The following is a 22,705-nucleotide window of genomic DNA, read 5'->3' as shown; positions in this document are numbered from 1 at the left end:
CCCAATATCTATCTATCTATCTATCTATCTATCTATCTATCTATCTATCTATCTATCTATCTATCTATCTATCTATCTATCTATCTATCTATCTATCTATCTATCTATCTATCTATCTATCTATCTATCTATCTATCTATCTATCTATCTATCTATCTATCTATCTATCTATCTATCTTTATATATGGATACCTGCGTACACATACATATAGATATGCCATGCATTCCTTTAGATTTGTTTCTTACCATTTATTTGAGAATCCCTACTTTTCAAGTGACTGCAAATGAAGTCATTTCCGGCACTTTTTGGCCGGTGCAAGGTAACAAAAACACATGCCAACTTTTAATACAAATCATTGGTCTCTTTATTAACGCGCACTGTCAAACATGGGGCTTTCACACGTCAGGTAAACATGATAACCAATACACAACAGAAGCAGATGTAGATTGCTTATCAATGCCAGGATAGAATAGTTGTGTATTGAGTAATAGAAGGGCCCCTGAATTGATACTTATTATATACAGCCTGTAAGATAGTGAAAAATGCAGGCTAGGAAAGGAGATGCAAATATCAATGTATTAGAAAAATACATAAAGAGGAGTGATTTGCTTTTATTCATTCAAGGCTAGAAAAAATCAACATACTATTGCAAGCATTCATACACCACCAAATAGAAATAAACAATTCTGACATTAAACGTAAAGGTGACGATGCATTTGTATCATCACCTTGAGAAGGGTCACCGAGGAATTGAGCCCAGGGCTTCTGCACTTAAACACCAGAAACACTCCACTAAACTAAGATGCCTGTTGGTGCCAACAATTCCCAAAGTTAATGCATGTTCTAGGTGAGCAATGAACAGAATGCAGGGCTCTTATGAAAGCGAGGTCTGTGAATCAACAGATACATCCACATGCCAATTACTTTAGTGTTTTTAAGAGAATTCACTTTCTTGGAATGAGTCTGCATGAAACCATCTTCAGGGCCTGGACAATTTCATGGCAAAACGGCACCTCTCAACATTGCAGCCAAGACAATATAACAACTGTTTCTGCCCGGTTTCGAACCGGGGACCTTTCGCGTGTGAGGCAAACGTGATAACCACTACACTACAGAAACAGATGTCTACAGTTGATTCTTCTGTGATGAAACTTCTCAAAACAGGCTATTCCAAGGGCCTCTGGTTTTAGATTTCTTTCATGCAACCTTCCCAGACAGCCCTAGCTGAACGCTTGTATATGCCATGCAAGTTCAGCATTTTTGCAAAATGCTTAAAGAGAAATGTTTCCTATTTGCTCAGGCAGGGCAAGGTTAAAAGCATGAGACTCTAGCAAATATTCATCCACTACTGCAAAGAGAAAATTGATATTGGCTTTGAAATGCATACTTCAATACTACTTTAAAAAAGCACCAATGAAAGGGCTCGTCTGGGATTTGAACCCGGGACCTCTCGCACCCAAAGCGAGAATCATACCCCTAGACCAACGAGCCTTCGAAAGACCCGCACCTCTGAAAAGCTAATACCAGCTCTAAGCACGCAATGAAGATCATGCTGGGGACTTTTTCATGCTTGGTCTGTGAATACACATGAAATTCAGTGTCAACTTACCCTTTCTCAAATGATATCACTATCATTTATAAGTGTCCCCTTTTATTTTGTCCCAGCATTGGACACGTCTTACAGGAAGTCAGCACTTATTTATCTATTTCTGCAGTGGCTAGACCCTAAAGAGAAAGAATAAAAAGCTGTTCATAACAACATAAGAAACACATGTTGCATTTTTTCTCAAATGCTTATTCCCTTTGTGCAAATCGGAATGCCAAGCTGAATAACTGGGTCACAGATTCTGGCTAATTATCTTTCCCTTGAATGCAAGTAGCAATAAAAACTGCCTAATGCAGGACTAAAGCATTCCTTGCAAGCCTCTAACATCATAACATAACTGAGCTGCTGGTAGCAAGCTAAGCAATACCTTCCCAAAATGAGAAGTACATGTGCTAATCCGCTCAATCAGGCTCGATCAGGCGAGATATAGAAAAGGTGGAAAGGGTCCAAATGGCTGTCCCTTCCTTTTTAGGGTGGGTCCTTCTGACTATCATAGGATTGCTTGTATAAGTGGCCAGGGTCAGAGAAAAAACTTTCAACCCTTCTCAGTGTTCTATCCAGAAGCAGGCATTTTCTGTGCCTTTAATTTCAGGCTTTTCCCAGCAGTCTCTGTTCTGCCTATGTAAATTAACAAAAGCAGTGCTTATTCATCACTTACTCTAATGTCCTTACTGTCCAGAAAGCTCTGCCTAAGTATGCTTTTTTTCTTTTTCAGTGAAATTCTAAATGTTTTTTCTGCCCAGTCTATGGCAGTAGAATGCTGCTTATGATGCCACATTTTGTTGAATCACCAAGGTACAACTACAGAGGAATATATGAGTCTGAACGACATGGAACTCTTAGCTAACACATCACAATGTGTGATGCTTGCCAACCAAGCACTAGATTCTGGAGCGCTGATGATCAGAACATTCTGCTCCTGAAGGAAAGGAAAGACAGCTTGATGGAAAATAAAGTCTCAGTTTATATTAACGCTCTCTCTCTCCCAATATCTATCTATCTATCTATCTATCTATCTATCTATCTATCTATCTATCTATCTATCTATCTATCTATCTATCTATCTATCTATCTATCTATCTATCTATCTATCTATCTATCTATCTATCTATCTATCTATCTATCTATCTATCTATCTATCTATCTATCTATCTATCTATCTATTATATATGGATACCTGCGTACACATACATATAGATATGCCATGCATTCCTTTAGATTTGTTCCAACCTCTTACCATTTATTTGAGAATCCCTACTTTTCAAGTGACTGCAAATGAAGTCATTTCCGGCACTTTTTGGCCGGTGCAAGGTAACAAAAACACATGCCAACTTTTAATACAAATCATTGGTCTCTTTATTAACGCGCACTGTCAAACATGGGGTTTTCACACGTCAGGTAAACATGATAACCAATACACAACAGAAGCAGATGTAGATTGCTTATCAATGCCAGGATAGAATAGTTGTGAATTGAGTAATAGAAGGGCCCCTGAATTGATACTTATTATATACAGCCTGTAAGATAGTGAAAAATGCAGGCTAGGAAAGGAGATGCAAATATCAATGTATTAGAAAAATACATAAAGAGGAGTGATTTGCTTTTATTCATTCAAGGCTAGAAAAAATCAACATACTATTGCAAGCATTCATACACCACCAAATAGAAATAAACAATTCTGACATTAAACGTAAAGGTGACGATGCATTTGTATCATCACCTTGAGAAGGGTCACCGAGGAATTGAGCCCAGGGCTTCTGCACTTAAACACCAGAAACACTCCACTAAACTAAGATGCCTGTTGGTGCCAACAATTCCCAAAGTTAATGCATGTTCTAGGTGAGCAATGAACAGAATGCAGGGCTCTTATGAAAGCGAGGTCTGTGAATCAACAGATACATCCACATGCCAATTACTTTAGTGTTTTTAAGAGAATTCACTTTCTTGGAATGAGTCTGCATGAAACCATCTTCAGGGCCTGGACAATTTCATGGCAAAATGGCACCTCTCAACATTGCAGCCAAGACAATATAACAACTGTTTCTGCCCGGTTTCGAACCGGGGACCTTTCGCGTGTGAGGCGAACGTGATAACCACTACACTACAGAAACAGATGTCTACAGTTGATTCTTCTGTGATGAAACTTCTCAAAACAGGCTATTCCAAGGGCCTCTGGTTTTAGATTTCTTTCATGCAACCTTCCCAGACAGCCCTAGCTGAACGCTTGTATATGCCATGCAAGTTCAGCATTTTTGCAAAATGCTTAAAGAGAAATGTTTCCTAATTGCTCAGGCAGGGCAAGGTTAAAAGCATGAGACTCTAGCAAATATTCATCCACTACTGCAAAGAGAAAATTGATATTGGCTTTGAAATGCATACTTCAATACTACTTTAAAAAAGCACCAATGAAAGGGCTCGTCCGGGATTTGAACCCGGGACCTCTCGCACCCAAAGCGAGAATCATACCCCTAGACCAACGAGCCTTCGAAAGGCCTGCACCTCTGAAAAGCTAATACCAGCTCTAAGCACGCAATGAAGATCATGCTGGGGACTTTTTCATGCTTGGTCTGTGAATACACATGAAATTCAGTGTCAACTTACCCTTTCTCAAATGATATCACTATCATTTATAAGTGTCCCCTTTTATTTTGTCCCAGCATTGGACACGTCTTACAGGAAGTCAGCACTTATTTATCTATTTCTGCAGTGGCTAGACCCTAAAGAGAAAGAATAAAAAGCTGTTCATAACAACATAAGAAACACATGTTGCATTTTTTCTCAAATGCTTATTCCCTTTGTGCAAATCGGAATGCCAAGCTGAATAACTGGGTCACAGATTCTGGCTAATTATCTTTCCCTTGAATGCAAGTAGCAATAAAAACTGCCTAATGCAGGACTAAAGCATTCCTTGCAAGCCTCTAACATCATAACATAACTGAGCTGCTGGTAGCAAGCTAAGCAATACCTTCCCAAAATGAGAAGTACATGTGCTAATCCGCTCAATCAGCGCTCGATCAGGCTCGATCAGGCGAGATATAGAAAAGGTGGAAAGGGTCCAAATGGCTGTCCCTTCCTTTTTAGGGTGGGTCCTTCTGACTATCATAGGATTGCTTGTATAAGTGGCCAGGGTCAGAGAAAAAACTTTCAACCCTTCTCAGTGTTCTATCCAGAAGCAGGCATTTTCTGTGCCTTTAATTTCAGGCTTTTCCCAGCAGTCTCTGTTCTGCCTATGTAAATTAACAAAAGCAGTGCTTATTCATCACTTACTCTAATGTCCTTACTGTCCAGAAAGCTCTGCCTAAGTATGCTTTTTTTCTTTTTCAGTGAAATTCTAAATGTTTTTTCTGCCCAGTCTATGGCAGTAGAATGCTGCTTATGATGCCACATTTTGTTGAATCACCAAGGTACAACTACAGAGGAATATATGAGTCTGAACGACATGGAACTCTTAGCTAACACATCACAATGTGTGATGCTTGCCAACCAAGCACTAGATTCTGGAGCGCTGATGATCAGAACATTCTGCTCCTGAAGGAAAGGAAAGACAGCTTGATGGAAAATAAAGTCTCAGTTTATATTAACGCTCTCTCTCTCCCAATATCTATCTATCTATCTATCTATCTATCTATCTATCTATCTATCTATCTATCTATCTATCTATCTATCTATCTATCTATCTATCTATCTATCTATCTATCTATCTATCTATCTATCTATCTATCTATCTATCTATCTATCTATCTATCTATCTATCTATCTATCTTTATATATGGATACCTGCGTACACATACATATAGATATGCCAGGCATTCCTTTAGATTTGTTCCAACCTCTTACCATTTATTTGAGAATCCCTACTTTTCAAGTGACTGCAAATGAAGTCATTTCCGGCACTTTTTGGCCGGTGCAAGGTAACAAAAACACATGACAACTTTTAATAAAAATCATTGGTCTCTTTATTAACGCGCACTGTCAAACATGGGGCTTTCACACGTCAGGTAAACATGATAACCAATATACAACAGAAGCAGATGTAGATTGCTTATCAATGCCGGGATAGAACAGTTGTGAATTGAGTAGAAGAAGGGCCCCTGAATTGATACTTATTATATACAGCCTGTAAGATAGTGAAAAATGCAGGCTAGGAAAGGAGATGCAAATATCAATGTATTAGAAAAATACATAAAGAGGAGTGATTTGCTTTTATTCATTCAAGGCTAGAAAAAATCAACATACTATTGCAAGCATTCATACACCACCAAATAGAAATAAACAATTCTGACATTAAACATAAAGGTGACGATGCATTTGTATCATCACCTTGAGAAGGGTCACCGAGGAATTGAGCCCAGGGCTTCTGCACTTAAACACCAGAAACACTCCACTAAACTAAGATGCCTGTTGGTGCCAACAATTCCCAAAGTTAATGCATGTTCTAGGTGAGCAATGAACAGAATGCAGGGCTCTTTTCAAAGCGAGGTCTGTGAATCAACAGATACATCCACATGCCAATTACTTTAGTGTTTTTAAGAGAATTCACTTTCTTGGAACGAGTCTGCATGAAACCATCTTCAGGGCCTGGACAATTTCATGGCAAAACGGCACCTCTCAACATTGCAGCCAAGACAATATAACAACTGTTTCTGCCCGGTTTCGAACCGGGGACCTTTCGCGTGTGAGGCAAACGTGATAACCACTACACTACAGAAACAGATGTCTACAGTTGATTCTTCTGTGATGAAACTTCTCAAAACAGGCTATTCCAAGGGCCTCTGGTTTTAGATTTCTTTCATGCAACCTTCCCAGACAGCCCTAGCTGAACGCTTGTATATGCCATGCAAGTTCAGCATTTTTGCAAAATGCTTAAAGAGAAATGTTTCCTATTTGCTCAGGCAGGGCAAGGTTAAAAGCATGAGACTCTAGCAAATATTCATCCACTACTGCAAAGAGAAAATTGATATTGGCTTTGAAATGCATACTTCAATACTACTTTAAAAAAGCACCAATGAAAGGGCTCGTCCGGGATTTGAACCCGGGACCTCTCGCACCCAAAGCGAGAATCATACCCCTAGACCAACGAGCCTTCGAAAGACCCGCACCTCTGAAAAGCTAATACCAGCTCTAAGCACGCAATGAAGATCATGCTGGGGACTTTTTCATGCTTGGTCTGTGAATACACATGAAATTCAGTGTCAACTTACCCTTTCTCAAATGATATCACTATCATTTATAAGTGTCCCCTTTTATTTTGTCCCAGCATTGGACACGTCTTACAGGAAGTCAGCACTTATTGGCTAGACCCTAAAGAGAAAGAATAAAAAGCTGTTCATAACAACATAAGAAACACATGTTGCATTTTTTCTCAAATGCTTATTCCCTTTGTGCAAATCGGAATGCCAAGCTGAATAACTGGGCCACAGATTCTGGCTAATTATCTTTCCCTTGAATGCAAGTAGCAATAAAAACTGCCTAATGCAGGACTAAAGCATTCCTTGCAAGCCTCTAACATCATAACATAACTGAGCTGCTGGTAGCAAGCTAAGCAATACCTTCCAAAAATGAGAAGTACATGTGCTAATCCGCTCAATCAGGCTCGATCAGGCGAGATATAGAAAAGGTGGAAAGGGTCCAAATGGCTGTCCCTTCCTTTTTAGGGTGGGTCCTTCTGACTATCATAGGATTGCTTGTATAAGTGGCCAGGGTCAGAGAAAAAACTTTCAACCCTTCTCAGTGTTCTATCCAGAAGCAGGCATTTTCTGTGCCTTTAATTTCAGGCTTTTCCCAGCAGTCTCTGTTCTGCCTATGTAAATTAACAAAAGCAGTGCTTATTCATCACTTACTCTAATGTCCTTACTGTCCAGAAAGCTCTGCCTAAGTATGCTTTTTTTCTTTTTCAGTGAAATTCTAAATGTTTTTTCTGCCCAGTCTATGGCAGTAGAATGCTGCTTATGATGCCACATTTTGTTGAATCACCAAGGTACAACTACAGAGGAATATATGAGTCTGAACGACATGGAACTCTTAGCTAACACATCACAATGTGTGATGCTTGCCAACCAAGCACTAGATTCTGGAGCGCTGATGATCAGAACATTCTGCTCCTGAAGGAAAGGAAAGACAGCTTGATGGAAAATAAAGTCTCAGTTTATATTAACGCTCTCTCTCTCCCAATATCTATCTATCTATCTATCTATCTATCTATCTATCTATCTATCTATCTATCTATCTATCTATCTATCTATCTATCTATCTATCTATCTATCTATCTATCTATCTATCTATCTATCTATCTATCTATCTATCTATCTATCTATCTATCTATCTATCTATCTATCTATCTATCTATCTATCTATCTATCTATCTTTATATATGGATACCTGCGTACACATACATATAGATATGCCATGCATTCCTTTAGATTTGTTCCAACCTCTTACCATTTATTTGAGAATCCCTACTTTTCAAGTGACTGCAAATGAAGTCATTTCCGGCACTTTTTGGCCGGTGCAAGGTAACAAAAACACATGCCAACTTTTAATACAAATCATTGGTCTCTTTATTAACGCGCACTGTCAAACATGGGGTTTTCACACGTCAGGTAAACATGATAACCAATACACAACAGAAGCAGATGTAGATTGCTTATCAATGCCAGGATAGAATAGTTGTGAATTGAGTAATAGAAGGGCCCCTGAATTGATACTTATTATATACAGCCTGTAAGATAGTGAAAAATGCAGGCTAGGAAAGGAGATGCAAATATCAATGTATTAGAAAAATACATAAAGAGGAGTGATTTGCTTTTATTCATTCAAGGCTAGAAAAAATCAACATACTATTGCAAGCATTCATACACCACCAAATAGAAATAAACAATTCTGACATTAAACGTAAAGGTGACGATGCATTTGTATCATCACCTTGAGAAGGGTCACCGAGGAATTGAGCCCAGGGCTTCTGCACTTAAACACCAGAAACACTCCACTAAACTAAGATGCCTGTTGGTGCCAACAATTCCCAAAGTTAATGCATGTTCTAGGTGAGCAATGAACAGAATGCAGGGCTCTTATGAAAGCGAGGTCTGTGAATCAACAGATACATCCACATGCCAATTACTTTAGTGTTTTTAAGAGAATTCACTTTCTTGGAATGAGTCTGCATGAAACCATCTTCAGGGCCTGGACAATTTCATGGCAAAATGGCACCTCTCAACATTGCAGCCAAGACAATATAACAACTGTTTCTGCCCGGTTTCGAACCGGGGACCTTTCGCGTGTGAGGCGAACGTGATAACCACTACACTACAGAAACAGATGTCTACAGTTGATTCTTCTGTGATGAAACTTCTCAAAACAGGCTATTCCAAGGGCCTCTGGTTTTAGATTTCTTTCATGCAACCTTCCCAGACAGCCCTAGCTGAACGCTTGTATATGCCATGCAAGTTCAGCATTTTTGCAAAATGCTTAAAGAGAAATGTTTCCTATTTGCTCAGGCAGGGCAAGGTTAAAAGCATGAGACTCTAGCAAATATTCATCCACTACTGCAAAGAGAAAATTGATATTGGCTTTGAAATGCATACTTCAATACTACTTTAAAAAAGCACCAATGAAAGGGCTCGTCCGGGATTTGAACCCGGGACCTCTCGCACCCAAAGCGAGAATCATACCCCTAGACCAACGAGCCTTCGAAAGGCCTGCACCTCTGAAAAGCTAATACCAGCTCTAAGCACGCAATGAAGATCATGCTGGGGACTTTTTCATGCTTGGTCTGTGAATACACATGAAATTCAGTGTCAACTTACCCTTTCTCAAATGATATCACTATCATTTATAAGTGTCCCCTTTTATTTTGTCCCAGCATTGGACACGTCTTACAGGAAGTCAGCACTTATTTATCTATTTCTGCAGTGGCTAGACCCTAAAGAGAAAGAATAAAAAGCTGTTCATAACAACATAAGAAACACATGTTGCATTTTTTCTCAAATGCTTATTCCCTTTGTGCAAATCGGAATGCCAAGCTGAATAACTGGGTCACAGATTCTGGCTAATTATCTTTCCCTTGAATGCAAGTAGCAATAAAAACTGCCTAATGCAGGACTAAAGCATTCCTTGCAAGCCTCTAACATCATAACATAACTGAGCTGCTGGTAGCAAGCTAAGCAATACCTTCCCAAAATGAGAAGTACATGTGCTAATCCGCTCAATCAGCGCTCGATCAGGCTCGATCAGGCGAGATATAGAAAAGGTGGAAAGGGTCCAAATGGCTGTCCCTTCCTTTTTAGGGTGGGTCCTTCTGACTATCATAGGATTGCTTGTATAAGTGGCCAGGGTCAGAGAAAAAACTTTCAACCCTTCTCAGTGTTCTATCCAGAAGCAGGCATTTTCTGTGCCTTTAATTTCAGGCTTTTCCCAGCAGTCTCTGTTCTGCCTATGTAAATTAACAAAAGCAGTGCTTATTCATCACTTACTCTAATGTCCTTACTGTCCAGAAAGCTCTGCCTAAGTATGCTTTTTTTCTTTTTCAGTGAAATTCTAAATGTTTTTTCTGCCCAGTCTATGGCAGTAGAATGCTGCTTATGATGCCACATTTTGTTGAATCACCAAGGTACAACTACAGAGGAATATATGAGTCTGAACGACATGGAACTCTTAGCTAACACATCACAATGTGTGATGCTTGCCAACCAAGCACTAGATTCTGGAGCGCTGATGATCAGAACATTCTGCTCCTGAAGGAAAGGAAAGACAGCTTGATGGAAAATAAAGTCTCAGTTTATATTAACGCTCTCTCTCTCCCAATATCTATCTATCTATCTATCTATCTATCTATCTATCTATCTATCTATCTATCTATCTATCTATCTATCTATCTATCTATCTATCTATCTATCTATCTATCTATCTATCTATCTATCTATCTATCTATCTATCTATCTATCTATCTATCTATCTATCTATCTATCTATCTATCTTTATATATGGATACCTGCGTACACATACATATAGATATGCCAGGCATTCCTTTAGATTTGTTCCAACCTCTTACCATTTATTTGAGAATCCCTACTTTTCAAGTGACTGCAAATGAAGTCATTTCCGGCACTTTTTGGCCGGTGCAAGGTAACAAAAACACATGACAACTTTTAATAAAAATCATTGGTCTCTTTATTAACGCGCACTGTCAAACATGGGGCTTTCACACGTCAGGTAAACATGATAACCAATATACAACAGAAGCAGATGTAGATTGCTTATCAATGCCGGGTTAGAACAGTTGTGAATTGAGTAGAAGAAGGGCCCCTGAATTGATACTTATTATATACAGCCTGTAAGATAGTGAAAAATGCAGGCTAGGAAAGGAGATGCAAATATCAATGTATTAGAAAAATACATAAAGAGGAGTGATTTGCTTTTATTCATTCAAGGCTAGAAAAAATCAACATACTATTGCAAGCATTCATACACCACCAAATAGAAATAAACAATTCTGACATTAAACATAAAGGTGACGATGCATTTGTATCATCACCTTGAGAAGGGTCACCGAGGAATTGAGCCCAGGGCTTCTGCACTTAAACACCAGAAACACTCCACTAAACTAAGATGCCTGTTGGTGCCAACAATTCCCAAAGTTAATGCATGTTCTAGGTGAGCAATGAACAGAATGCAGGGCTCTTTTCAAAGCGAGGTCTGTGAATCAACAGATACATCCACATGCCAATTACTTTAGTGTTTTTAAGAGAATTCACTTTCTTGGAACGAGTCTGCATGAAACCATCTTCAGGGCCTGGACAATTTCATGGCAAAACGGCACCTCTCAACATTGCAGCCAAGACAATATAACAACTGTTTCTGCCCGGTTTCGAACCGGGGACCTTTCGCGTGTGAGGCAAACGTGATAACCACTACACTACAGAAACAGATGTCTACAGTTGATTCTTCTGTGATGAAACTTCTCAAAACAGGCTATTCCAAGGGCCTCTGGTTTTAGATTTCTTTCATGCAACCTTCCCAGACAGCCCTAGCTGAACGCTTGTATATGCCATGCAAGTTCAGCATTTTTGCAAAATGCTTAAAGAGAAATGTTTCCTATTTGCTCAGGCAGGGCAAGGTTAAAAGCATGAGACTCTAGCAAATATTCATCCACTACTGCAAAGAGAAAATTGATATTGGCTTTGAAATGCATACTTCAATACTACTTTAAAAAAGCACCAATGAAAGGGCTCGTCCGGGATTTGAACCCGGGACCTCTCGCACCCAAAGCGAGAATCATACCCCTAGACCAACGAGCCTTCGAAAGACCCGCACCTCTGAAAAGCTAATACCAGCTCTAAGCACGCAATGAAGATCATGCTGGGGACTTTTTCATGCTTGGTCTGTGAATACACATGAAATTCAGTGTCAACTTACCCTTTCTCAAATGATATCACTATCATTTATAAGTGTCCCCTTTTATTTTGTCCCAGCATTGGACACGTCTTACAGGAAGTCAGCACTTATTTATCTATTTCTGCAGTGGCTAGACCCTAAAGAGAAAGAATAAAAAGCTGTTCATAACAACATAAGAAACACATGTTGCATTTTTTCTCAAATGCTTATTCCCTTTGTGCAAATCGGAATGCCAAGCTGAATAACTGGGCCACAGATTCTGGCTAATTATCTTTCCCTTGAATGCAAGTAGCAATAAAAACTGCCTAATGCAGGACTAAAGCATTCCTTGCAAGCCTCTAACATCATAACATAACTGAGCTGCTGGTAGCAAGCTAAGCAATACCTTCCAAAAATGAGAAGTACATGTGCTAATCCGCTCAATCAGGCTCGATCAGGCGAGATATAGAAAAGGTGGAAAGGGTCCAAATGGCTGTCCCTTCCTTTTTAGGGTGGGTCCTTCTGACTATCATAGGATTGCTTGTATAAGTGGCCAGGGTCAGAGAAAAAACTTTCAACCCTTCTCAGTGTTCTATCCAGAAGCAGGCATTTTCTGTGCCTTAAATTTCAGGCTTTTCCCAGCAGTCTCTGTTCTGCCTATGTAAATTAACAAAAGCAGTGCTTATTCATCACTTACTCTAATGTCCTTACTGTCCAGAAAGCTCTGCCTAAGTATGCTTTTTTTCTTTTTCAGTGAAATTCTAAATGTTTTTTCTGCCCAGTCTATGGCAGTAGAATGCTGCTTATGATGCCACATTTTGTTGAATCACCAAGGTACAACTACAGAGGAATATATGAGTCTGAACGACATGGAACTCTTAGCTAACACATCACAATGTGTGATGCTTGCCAACCAAGCACTAGATTCTGGAGCGCTGATGATCAGAACATTCTGCTCCTGAAGGAAAGGAAAGACAGCTTGATGGAAAATAAAGTCTCAGTTTATATTAACGCTCTCTCTCTCCCAATATCTATCTATCTATCTATCTATCTATCTATCTATCTATCTATCTATCTATCTATCTATCTATCTATCTATCTATCTATCTATCTATCTATCTATCTATCTATCTATCTATCTATCTATCTATCTTATATATGGATACCTGCGTACACATACATATAGATATGCCATGCATTCCTTTAGATTTGTTCCAACCTCTTACCATTTATTTGAGAATCCCTACTTTTCAAGTGACTGCAAATGAAGTCATTTCCGGCACTTTTTGGCCGGTGCAAGGTAACAAAAACACATGCCAACTTTTAATACAAATCATTGGTCTCTTTATTAACGCGCACTGTCAAACATGGGGTTTTCACACGTCAGGTAAACATGATAACCAATACACAACAGAAGCAGATGTAGATTGCTTATCAATGCCAGGATAGAATAGTTGTGAATTGAGTAATAGAAGGGCCCCTGAATTGATACTTATTATATACAGCCTGTAAGATAGTGAAAAATGCAGGCTAGGAAAGGAGATGCAAATATCAATGTATTAGAAAAATACATAAAGAGGAGTGATTTGCTTTTATTCATTCAAGGCTAGAAAAAATCAACATACTATTGCAAGCATTCATACACCACCAAATAGAAATAAACAATTCTGACATTAAACGTAAAGGTGACGATGCATTTGTATCATCACCTTGAGAAGGGTCACCGAGGAATTGAGCCCAGGGCTTCTGCACTTAAACACCAGAAACACTCCACTAAACTAAGATGCCTGTTGGTGCCAACAATTCCCAAAGTTAATGCATGTTCTAGGTGAGCAATGAACAGAATGCAGGGCTCTTATGAAAGCGAGGTCTGTGAATCAACAGATACATCCACATGCCAATTACTTTAGTGTTTTTAAGAGAATTCACTTTCTTGGAATGAGTCTGCATGAAACCATCTTCAGGGCCTGGACAATTTCATGGCAAAATGGCACCTCTCAACATTGCAGCCAAGACAATATAACAACTGTTTCTGCCCGGTTTCGAACCGGGGACCTTTCGCGTGTGAGGCGAACGTGATAACCACTACACTACAGAAACAGATGTCTACAGTTGATTCTTCTGTGATGAAACTTCTCAAAACAGGCTATTCCAAGGGCCTCTGGTTTTAGATTTCTTTCATGCAACCTTCCCAGACAGCCCTAGCTGAACGCTTGTATATGCCATGCAAGTTCAGCATTTTTGCAAAATGCTTAAAGAGAAATGTTTCCTATTTGCTCAGGCAGGGCAAGGTTAAAAGCATGAGACTCTAGCAAATATTCATCCACTACTGCAAAGAGAAAATTGATATTGGCTTTGAAATGCATACTTCAATACTACTTTAAAAAAGCACCAATGAAAGGGCTCGTCCGGGATTTGAACCCGGGACCTCTCGCACCCAAAGCGAGAATCATACCCCTAGACCAACGAGCCTTCGAAAGGCCTGCACCTCTGAAAAGCTAATACCAGCTCTAAGCACGCAATGAAGATCATGCTGGGGACTTTTTCATGCTTGGTCTGTGAATACACATGAAATTCAGTGTCAACTTACCCTTTCTCAAATGATATCACTATCATTTATAAGTGTCCCCTTTTATTTTGTCCCAGCATTGGACACGTCTTACAGGAAGTCAGCACTTATTTATCTATTTCTGCAGTGGCTAGACCCTAAAGAGAAAGAATAAAAAGCTGTTCATAACAACATAAGAAACACATGTTGCATTTTTTCTCAAATGCTTATTCCCTTTGTGCAAATCGGAATGCCAAGCTGAATAACTGGGTCACAGATTCTGGCTAATTATCTTTCCCTTGAATGCAAGTAGCAATAAAAACTGCCTAATGCAGGACTAAAGCATTCCTTGCAAGCCTCTAACATCATAACATAACTGAGCTGCTGGTAGCAAGCTAAGCAATACCTTCCCAAAATGAGAAGTACATGTGCTAATCCGCTCAATCAGCGCTCGATCAGGCGAGATATAGAAAAGGTGGAAAGGGTCCAAATGGCTGTCCCTTCCTTTTTAGGGTGGGTCCTTCTGACTATCATAGGATTGCTTGTATAAGTGGCCAGGGTCAGAGAAAAAACTTTCAACCCTTCTCAGTGTTCTATCCAGAAGCAGGCATTTTCTGTGCCTTTAATTTCAGGCTTTTCCCAGCAGTCTCTGTTCTGCCTATGTAAATTAACAAAAGCAGTGCTTATTCATCACTTACTCTAATGTCCTTACTGTCCAGAAAGCTCTGCCTAAGTATGCTTTTTTTCTTTTTCAGTGAAATTCTAAATGTTTTTTCTGCCCAGTCTATGGCAGTAGAATGCTGCTTATGATGCCACATTTTGTTGAATCACCAAGGTACAACTACAGAGGAATATATGAGTCTGAACGACATGGAACTCTTAGCTAACACATCACAATGTGTGATGCTTGCCAACCAAGCACTAGATTCTGGAGCGCTGATGATCAGAACATTCTGCTCCTGAAGGAAAGGAAAGACAGCTTGATGGAAAATAAAGTCTCAGTTTATATTAACGCTCTCTCTCTCCCAATATCAATCTATCTATCTATCTATCTATCTATCTATCTATCTATCTATCTATCTATCTATCTATCTATCTATCTATCTATCTATCTATCTATCTATCTATCTATCTATCTATCTATCTATCTATCTATCTATCTATCTATCTATCTATCTTTATATATGGATACCTGCGTACACATACATATAGATATGCCATGCATTCCTTTAGATTTGTTCCAACCTCTTACCATTTATTTGAGAATCCCTACTTTTCAAGTGACTGCAAATGAAGTCATTTCCGGCACTTTTTGGCCGGTGCAAGGTAACAAAAACACATGCCAACTTTTAATACAAATCATTGGTCTCTTTATTAACGCGCACTGTCAAACATGGGGCTTTCACACGTCAGGTAAACATGATAACCAATACACAACAGAAGCAGATGTAGATTGCTTATCAATGCCAGGATAGAATAGTTGTGTATTGAGTAATAGAAGGGCCCCTGAATTGATACTTATTATATACAGCCTGTAAGATAGTGAAAAATGCAGGCTAGGAAAGGAGATGCAAATATCAATGTATTAGAAAAATACATAAAGAGGAGTGATTTGCTTTTATTCATTCAAGGCTAGAAAAAATCAACATACTATTGCAAGCATTCATACACCACCAAATAGAAATAAACAATTCTGACATTAAACGTAAAGGTGACGATGCATTTGTATCATCACCTTGAGAAGGGTCACCGAGGAATTGAGCCCAGGGCTTCTGCACTTAAACACCAGAAACACTCCACTAAACTAAGATGCCTGTTGGTGCCAACAATTCCCAAAGTTAATGCATGTTCTAGGTGAGCAATGAACAGAATGCAGGGCTCTTATGAAAGCGAGGTCTGTGAATCAACAGATACATCCACATGCCAATTACTTTAGTGTTTTTAAGAGAATTCACTTTCTTGGAATGAGTCTGCATGAAACCATCTTCAGGGCCTGGACAATTTCATGGCAAAACGGCACCTCTCAACATTGCAGCCAAGACAATATAACAACTGTTTCTGCCCGGTTTCGAACCGGGGACCTTTCGCGTGTGAGGCAAACGTGATAACCACTACACTACAGAAACAGATGTCTACAGTTGATTCTTCTGTGATGAAACTTCTCAAAACAGGCTATTCCAAGGGCCTCTGGTTTTAGATTTCTTTCATGCAACCTTCCCAGACAGCCCTAGCTGAACGCTTGTATATGCCATGCAAGTTCAGCATTTTTGCAAAATGCTTAAAGAGAAATGTTTCCTATTTGCTCAGGCAGGGCAAGGTTAAAAGCATGAGACTCTAGCAAATATTCATCCACTACTGCAAAGAGAAAATTGATATTGGCTTTGAAATGCATACTTCAATACTACTTTAAAAAAGCACCAATGAAAGGGCTCGTCTGGGATTTGAACCCGGGACCTCTCGCACCCAAAGCGAGAATCATACCCCTAGACCAACGAGCCTTCGAAAGACCCGCACCTCTGAAAAGCTAATACCAGCTCTAAGCACGCAATGAAGATCATGCTGGGGACTTTTTCATGCTTGGTCTGTGAATACACATGAAATTCAGTGTCAACTTACCCTTTCTCAAATGATATCACTATCATTTATAAGTGTCCCCTTTTATTTTGTCCCAGCATTGGACACGTCTTACAGGAAGTCAGCACTTATTTATCTATTTCTGCAGTGGCTAGACCCTAAAGAGAAAGAATAAAAAGCTGTTCATAACAACATAAGAAACACATGTTGCATTTTTTCTCAAATGCTTATTCCCTTTGTGCAAATCGGAATGCCAAGCTGAATAACTGGGTCACAGATTCTGGCTAATTATCTTTCCCTTGAATGCAAGTAGCAATAAAAACTGCCTAATGCAGGACTAAAGCATTCCTTGCAAGCCTCTAACATCATAACATAACTGAGCTGCTGGTAGCAAGCTACGCAATACCTTCCCAAAATGAGAAGTACATGTGCTAATCCGCTCAATCAGGCTCGATCAGGCGAGATATAGAAAAGGTGGAAAGGGTCCAAATGGCTGTCCCTTCCTTTTTAGGGTGGGTCCTTCTGACTATCATAGGATTGCTTGTATAAGTGGCCAGGGTCAGAGAAAAAACTTTCAACCCTTCTCAGTGTTCTATCCAGAAGCAGGCATTTTCTGTGCCTTTAATTTCAGGCTTTTCCCAGCAGTCTCTGTTCTGCCTATGTAAATTAACAAAAGCAGTGCTTATTCATCACTTACTCTAATGTCCTTACTGTCCAGAAAGCTCTGCCTAAGTATGCTTTTTTTCTTTTTCAGTGAAATTCTAAATGTTTTTTCTGCCCAGTCTATGGCAGTAGAATGCTGCTTATGATGCCACATTTTGTTGAATCACCAAGGTACAACTACAGAGGAATATATGAGTCTGAACGACATGGAACTCTTAGCTAACACATCACAATGTGTGATGCTTGCCAACCAAGCACTAGATTCTGGAGCGCTGATGATCAGAACATTCTGCTCCTGAAGGAAAGGAAAGACAGCTTGATGGAAAATAAAGTCTCAGTTTATATTAACGCTCTCTCTCTCCCAATATCTATCTATCTATCTATCTATCTATCTATCTATCTATCTATCTATCTATCTATCTATCTATCTATCTATCTATCTATCTATCTATCTATCTATCTATCTATCTATCTATCTATCTATCTATCTATCTATCTATCTATCTATCTATCTATCTATCTTTATATATGGATACCTGCGTACACATACATATAGATATGCCATGCATTCCTTTAGATTTGTTCCAACCTCTTACCATTTATTTGAGAATCCCTACTTTTCAAGTGACTGCAAATGAAGTCATTTCCGGCACTTTTTGGCCGGTGCAAGGTAACAAAAACACATGCCAACTTTTAATACAAATCATTGGTCTCTTTATTAACGCGCACTGTCAAACATGGGGTTTTCACACGTCAGGTAAACATGATAACCAATACACAACAGAAGCAGATGTAGATTGCTTATCAATGCCAGGATAGAATAGTTGTGAATTGAGTAATAGAAGGGCCCCTGAATTGATACTTATTATATACAGCCTGTAAGATAGTGAAAAATGCAGGCTAGGAAAGGAGATGCAAATATCAATGTATTAGAAAAATACATAAAGAGGAGTGATTTGCTTTTATTCATTCAAGGCTAGAAAAAATCAACATACTATTGCAAGCATTCATACACCACCAAATAGAAATAAACAATTCTGACATTAAACGTAAAGGTGACGATGCATTTGTATCATCACCTTGAGAAGGGTCACCGAGGAATTGAGCCCAGGGCTTCTGCACTTAAACACCAGAAACACTCCACTAAACTAAGATGCCTGTTGGTGCCAACAATTCCCAAAGTTAATGCATGTTCTAGGTGAGCAATGAACAGAATGCAGGGCTCTTATGAAAGCGAGGTCTGTGAATCAACAGATACATCCACATGCCAATTACTTTAGTGTTTTTAAGAGAATTCACTTTCTTGGAATGAGTCTGCATGAAACCATCTTCAGGGCCTGGACAATTTCATGGCAAAACGGCACCTCTCAACATTGCAGCCAAGACAATATAACAACTGTTTCTGCCCGGTTTCGAACCGGGGACCTTTCGCGTGTGAGGCGAACGTGATAACCACTACACTACAGAAACAGATGTCTACAGTTGATTCTTCTGTGATGAAACTTCTCAAAACAGGCTATTCCAAGGGCCTCTGGTTTTAGATTTCTTTCATGCAACCTTCCCAGACAGCCCTAGCTGAACGCTTGTATATGCCATGCAAGTTCAGCATTTTTGCAAAATGCTTAAAGAGAAATGTTTCCTATTTGCTCAGGCAGGGCAAGGTTAAAAGCATGAGACTCTAGCAAATATTCATCCACTACTGCAAAGAGAAAATTGATATTGGCTTTGAAATGCATACTTCAATACTACTTTAAAAAAGCACCAATGAAAGGGCTCGTCCGGGATTTGAACCCGGGACCTCTCGCACCCAAAGCGAGAATCATACCCCTAGACCAACGAGCCTTCGAAAGGCCTGCACCTCTGAAAAGCTAATACCAGCTCTAAGCACGCAATGAAGATCATGCTGGGGACTTTTTCATGCTTGGTCTGTGAATACACATGAAATTCAGTGTCAACTTACCCTTTCTCAAATGATATCACTATCATTTATAAGTGTCCCCTTTTATTTTGTCCCAGCATTGGACACGTCTTACAGGAAGTCAGCACTTATTTATCTATTTCTGCAGTGGCTAGACCCTAAAGAGAAAGAATAAAAAGCTGTTCATAACAACATAAGAAACACATGTTGCATTTTTTCTCAAATGCTTATTCCCTTTGTGCAAATCGGAATGCCAAGCTGAATAACTGGGTCACAGATTCTGGCTAATTATCTTTCCCTTGAATGCAAGTAGCAATAAAAACTGCCTAATGCAGGACTAAAGCATTCCTTGCAAGCCTCTAACATCATAACATAACTGAGCTGCTGGTAGCAAGCTAAGCAATACCTTCCCAAAATGAGAAGTACATGTGCTAATCCGCTCAATCAGGCTCGATCAGGCGAGATATAGAAAAGGTGGAAAGGGTCCAAATGGCTGTCCCTTCCTTTTTAGGGTGGGTCCTTCTGACTATCATAGGATTGCTTGTATAAGTGGCCAGGGTCAGAGAAAAAACTTTCAACCCTTCTCAGTGTTCTATCCAGAAGCAGGCATTTTCTGTGCCTTTAATTTCAGGCTTTTCCCAGCAGTCTCTGTTCTGCCTATGTAAATTAACAAAAGCAGTGCTTATTCATCACTTACTCTAATGTCCTTACTGTCCAGAAAGCTCTGCCTAAGTATGCTTTTTTTCTTTTTCAGTGAAATTCTAAATGTTTTTTCTGCCCAGTCTATGGCAGTAGAATGCTGCTTATGATGCCACATTTTGTTGAATCACCAAGGTACAACTACAGAGGAATATATGAGTCTGAACGACATGGAACTCTTAGCTAACACATCACAATGTGTGATGCTTGCCAACCAAGCACTAGATTCTGGAGCGCTGATGATCAGAACATTCTGCTCCTGAAGGAAAGGAAAGACAGCTTGATGGAAAATAAAGTCTCAGTTTATATTAACGCTCTCTCTCTCCCAATATCTATCTATCTATCTATCTATCGATCTATCTATCTATCTATCTATCTATCTATCTATCTATCTATCTATCTATCTATCTATCTATCTATCTATCTATCTATCTATCTATCTATCTATCTATCTATCTATCTATCTATCTATCTATCTATCTATCTTTATATATGGATACCTGCGTACACATACATATAGATATGCCATGCATTCCTTTAGATTTGTTCCAACCTCTTACCATTTATTTGAGAATCCCTACTTTTCAAGTGACTGCAAATGAAGTCATTTCCGGCACTTTTTGGCCGGTGCAAGGTAACAAAAACACATGCCAACTTTTAATACAAATCATTGGTCTCTTTATTAACGCGCACTGTCAAACATGGGGCTTTCACACGTCAGGTAAACATGATAACCAATACACAACAGAAGCAGATGTAGATTGCTTATCAATGCCAGGATAGAATAGTTGTGAATTGAGTAATAGAAGGGCCCCTGAATTGATACTTATTATATACAGCCTGTAAGATAGTGAAAAATGCAGGCTAGGAAAGGAGATGCAAATATCAATGTATTAGAAAAATACATAAAGAGGAGTGATTTGCTTTTATTCATTCAAGGCTAGAAAAAATCAACATACTATTGCAAGCATTCATACACCACCAAATAGAAATAAACAATTCTGACATTAAACGTAAAGGTGACGATGCATTTGTATCATCACCTTGAGAAGGGTCACCGAGGAATTGAGCCCAGGGCTTCTGCACTTAAACACCAGAAACACTCCACTAAACTAAGATGCCTGTTGGTGCCAACAATTCCCAAAGTTAATGCATGTTCTAGGTGAGCAATGAACAGAATGCAGGGCTCTTATGAAAGCGAGGTCTGTGAATCAACAGATACATCCACATGCCAATTACTTTAGTGTTTTTAAGAGAATTCACTTTCTTGGAATGAGTCTGCATGAAACCATCTTCAGGGCCTGGACAATTTCATGGCAAAACGGCACCTCTCAACATTGCAGCCAAGACAATATAACAACTGTTTCTGCCCGGTTTCGAACCGGGGACCTTTCGCGTGTGAGGCGAACGTGATAACCACTACACTACAGAAACAGATGTCTACAGTTGATTCTTCTGTGATGAAACTTCTCAAAACAGGCTATTCCAAGGGCCTCTGGTTTTAGATTTCTTTCATGCAACCTTCCCAGACAGCCCTAGCTGAACGCTTGTATATGCCATGCAAGTTCAGCATTTTTGCAAAATGCTTAAAGAGAAATGTTTCCTATTTGCTCAGGCAGGGCAAGGTTAAAAGCATGAGACTCTAGCAAATATTCATCCACTACTGCAAAGAGAAAATTGATATTGGCTTTGAAATGCATACTTCAATACTACTTTAAAAAAGCACCAATGAAAGGGCTCGTCCGGGATTTGAACCCGGGACCTCTCGCACCCAAAGCGAGAATCATACCCCTAGACCAACGAGCCTTCGAAAGGCCTGCACCTCTGAAAAGCTAATACCAGCTCTAAGCACGCAATGAAGATCATGCTGGGGACTTTTTCATGCTTGGTCTGTGAATACACATGAAATTCAGTGTCAACTTACCCTTTCTCAAATGATATCACTATCATTTATAAGTGTCCCCTTTTATTTTGTCCCAGCATTGGACACGTCTTACAGGAAGTCAGCACTTATTTATCTATTTCTGCAGTGGCTAGACCCTAAAGAGAAAGAATAAAAAGCTGTTCATAACAACATAAGAAACACATGTTGCATTTTTTCTCAAATGCTTATTCCCTTTGTGCAAATCGGAATGCCAAGCTGAATAACTGGGTCACAGATTCTGGCTAATTATCTTTCCCTTGAATGCAAGTAGCAATAAAAACTGCCTAATGCAGGACTAAAGCATTCCTTGCAAGCCTCTAACATCATAACATAACTGAGCTGCTGGTAGCAAGCTAAGCAATACCTTCCCAAAATGAGAAGTACATGTGCTAATCCGCTCAATC

At 39.4% G+C, this 22,705-nt stretch overlaps 16 non-coding genes across 16 annotated transcripts; all 16 read right to left on the bottom strand.

Annotated features, from left to right (window-relative positions):
- Positions 1 to 1,047: 1,047 nt before the first annotated feature.
- TRNAV-CAC (transfer RNA valine (anticodon CAC)) lies at positions 1,048 to 1,120 on the bottom strand. Its single transcript has one exon. It is a non-coding gene; the product is annotated as a tRNA-Val (tRNA).
- A 2,525-nt stretch (positions 1,121 to 3,645) lies between these two features.
- On the bottom strand, positions 3,646 to 3,718 carry TRNAV-CAC (transfer RNA valine (anticodon CAC)). The gene has a single exon. It is a non-coding gene; the product is annotated as a tRNA-Val (tRNA).
- A 300-nt stretch (positions 3,719 to 4,018) lies between these two features.
- On the bottom strand, positions 4,019 to 4,090 carry TRNAP-UGG (transfer RNA proline (anticodon UGG)). The gene has a single exon. It is a non-coding gene; the product is annotated as a tRNA-Pro (tRNA).
- A 2,155-nt stretch (positions 4,091 to 6,245) lies between these two features.
- Positions 6,246 to 6,318, bottom strand: TRNAV-CAC (transfer RNA valine (anticodon CAC)). The gene has a single exon. It is a non-coding gene; the product is annotated as a tRNA-Val (tRNA).
- Positions 6,319 to 6,618: 300 nt separating this feature from the next.
- TRNAP-UGG (transfer RNA proline (anticodon UGG)) lies at positions 6,619 to 6,690 on the bottom strand. Its single transcript has one exon. It is a non-coding gene; the product is annotated as a tRNA-Pro (tRNA).
- Positions 6,691 to 8,846: 2,156 nt separating this feature from the next.
- On the bottom strand, positions 8,847 to 8,919 carry TRNAV-CAC (transfer RNA valine (anticodon CAC)). The gene has a single exon. It is a non-coding gene; the product is annotated as a tRNA-Val (tRNA).
- Positions 8,920 to 9,219: 300 nt separating this feature from the next.
- Positions 9,220 to 9,291, bottom strand: TRNAP-UGG (transfer RNA proline (anticodon UGG)). Its single transcript has one exon. It is a non-coding gene; the product is annotated as a tRNA-Pro (tRNA).
- A 2,163-nt stretch (positions 9,292 to 11,454) lies between these two features.
- Positions 11,455 to 11,527, bottom strand: TRNAV-CAC (transfer RNA valine (anticodon CAC)). The gene has a single exon. It is a non-coding gene; the product is annotated as a tRNA-Val (tRNA).
- A 300-nt stretch (positions 11,528 to 11,827) lies between these two features.
- TRNAP-UGG (transfer RNA proline (anticodon UGG)) lies at positions 11,828 to 11,899 on the bottom strand. The gene has a single exon. It is a non-coding gene; the product is annotated as a tRNA-Pro (tRNA).
- Positions 11,900 to 14,002: 2,103 nt separating this feature from the next.
- TRNAV-CAC (transfer RNA valine (anticodon CAC)) lies at positions 14,003 to 14,075 on the bottom strand. Its single transcript has one exon. It is a non-coding gene; the product is annotated as a tRNA-Val (tRNA).
- A 300-nt stretch (positions 14,076 to 14,375) lies between these two features.
- On the bottom strand, positions 14,376 to 14,447 carry TRNAP-UGG (transfer RNA proline (anticodon UGG)). The gene has a single exon. It is a non-coding gene; the product is annotated as a tRNA-Pro (tRNA).
- Positions 14,448 to 16,576: 2,129 nt separating this feature from the next.
- Positions 16,577 to 16,649, bottom strand: TRNAV-CAC (transfer RNA valine (anticodon CAC)). The gene has a single exon. It is a non-coding gene; the product is annotated as a tRNA-Val (tRNA).
- Positions 16,650 to 19,157: 2,508 nt separating this feature from the next.
- On the bottom strand, positions 19,158 to 19,230 carry TRNAV-CAC (transfer RNA valine (anticodon CAC)). Its single transcript has one exon. It is a non-coding gene; the product is annotated as a tRNA-Val (tRNA).
- Positions 19,231 to 19,530: 300 nt separating this feature from the next.
- On the bottom strand, positions 19,531 to 19,602 carry TRNAP-UGG (transfer RNA proline (anticodon UGG)). The gene has a single exon. It is a non-coding gene; the product is annotated as a tRNA-Pro (tRNA).
- A 2,136-nt stretch (positions 19,603 to 21,738) lies between these two features.
- TRNAV-CAC (transfer RNA valine (anticodon CAC)) lies at positions 21,739 to 21,811 on the bottom strand. Its single transcript has one exon. It is a non-coding gene; the product is annotated as a tRNA-Val (tRNA).
- Positions 21,812 to 22,111: 300 nt separating this feature from the next.
- Positions 22,112 to 22,183, bottom strand: TRNAP-UGG (transfer RNA proline (anticodon UGG)). Its single transcript has one exon. It is a non-coding gene; the product is annotated as a tRNA-Pro (tRNA).
- Between the last annotated feature and the right edge of the window lie 522 nt (positions 22,184 to 22,705).

Source organism: Lissotriton vulgaris, unplaced genomic scaffold (assembly GCF_964263255.1).
Source record: "Lissotriton vulgaris unplaced genomic scaffold, aLisVul1.2 SCAFFOLD_1545, whole genome shotgun sequence".
NCBI classification, from domain to species: Eukaryota; Metazoa; Chordata; class Amphibia; order Caudata; family Salamandridae; genus Lissotriton; species Lissotriton vulgaris.
This window is presented reverse-complemented; position numbering and strand designations above follow the sequence as displayed.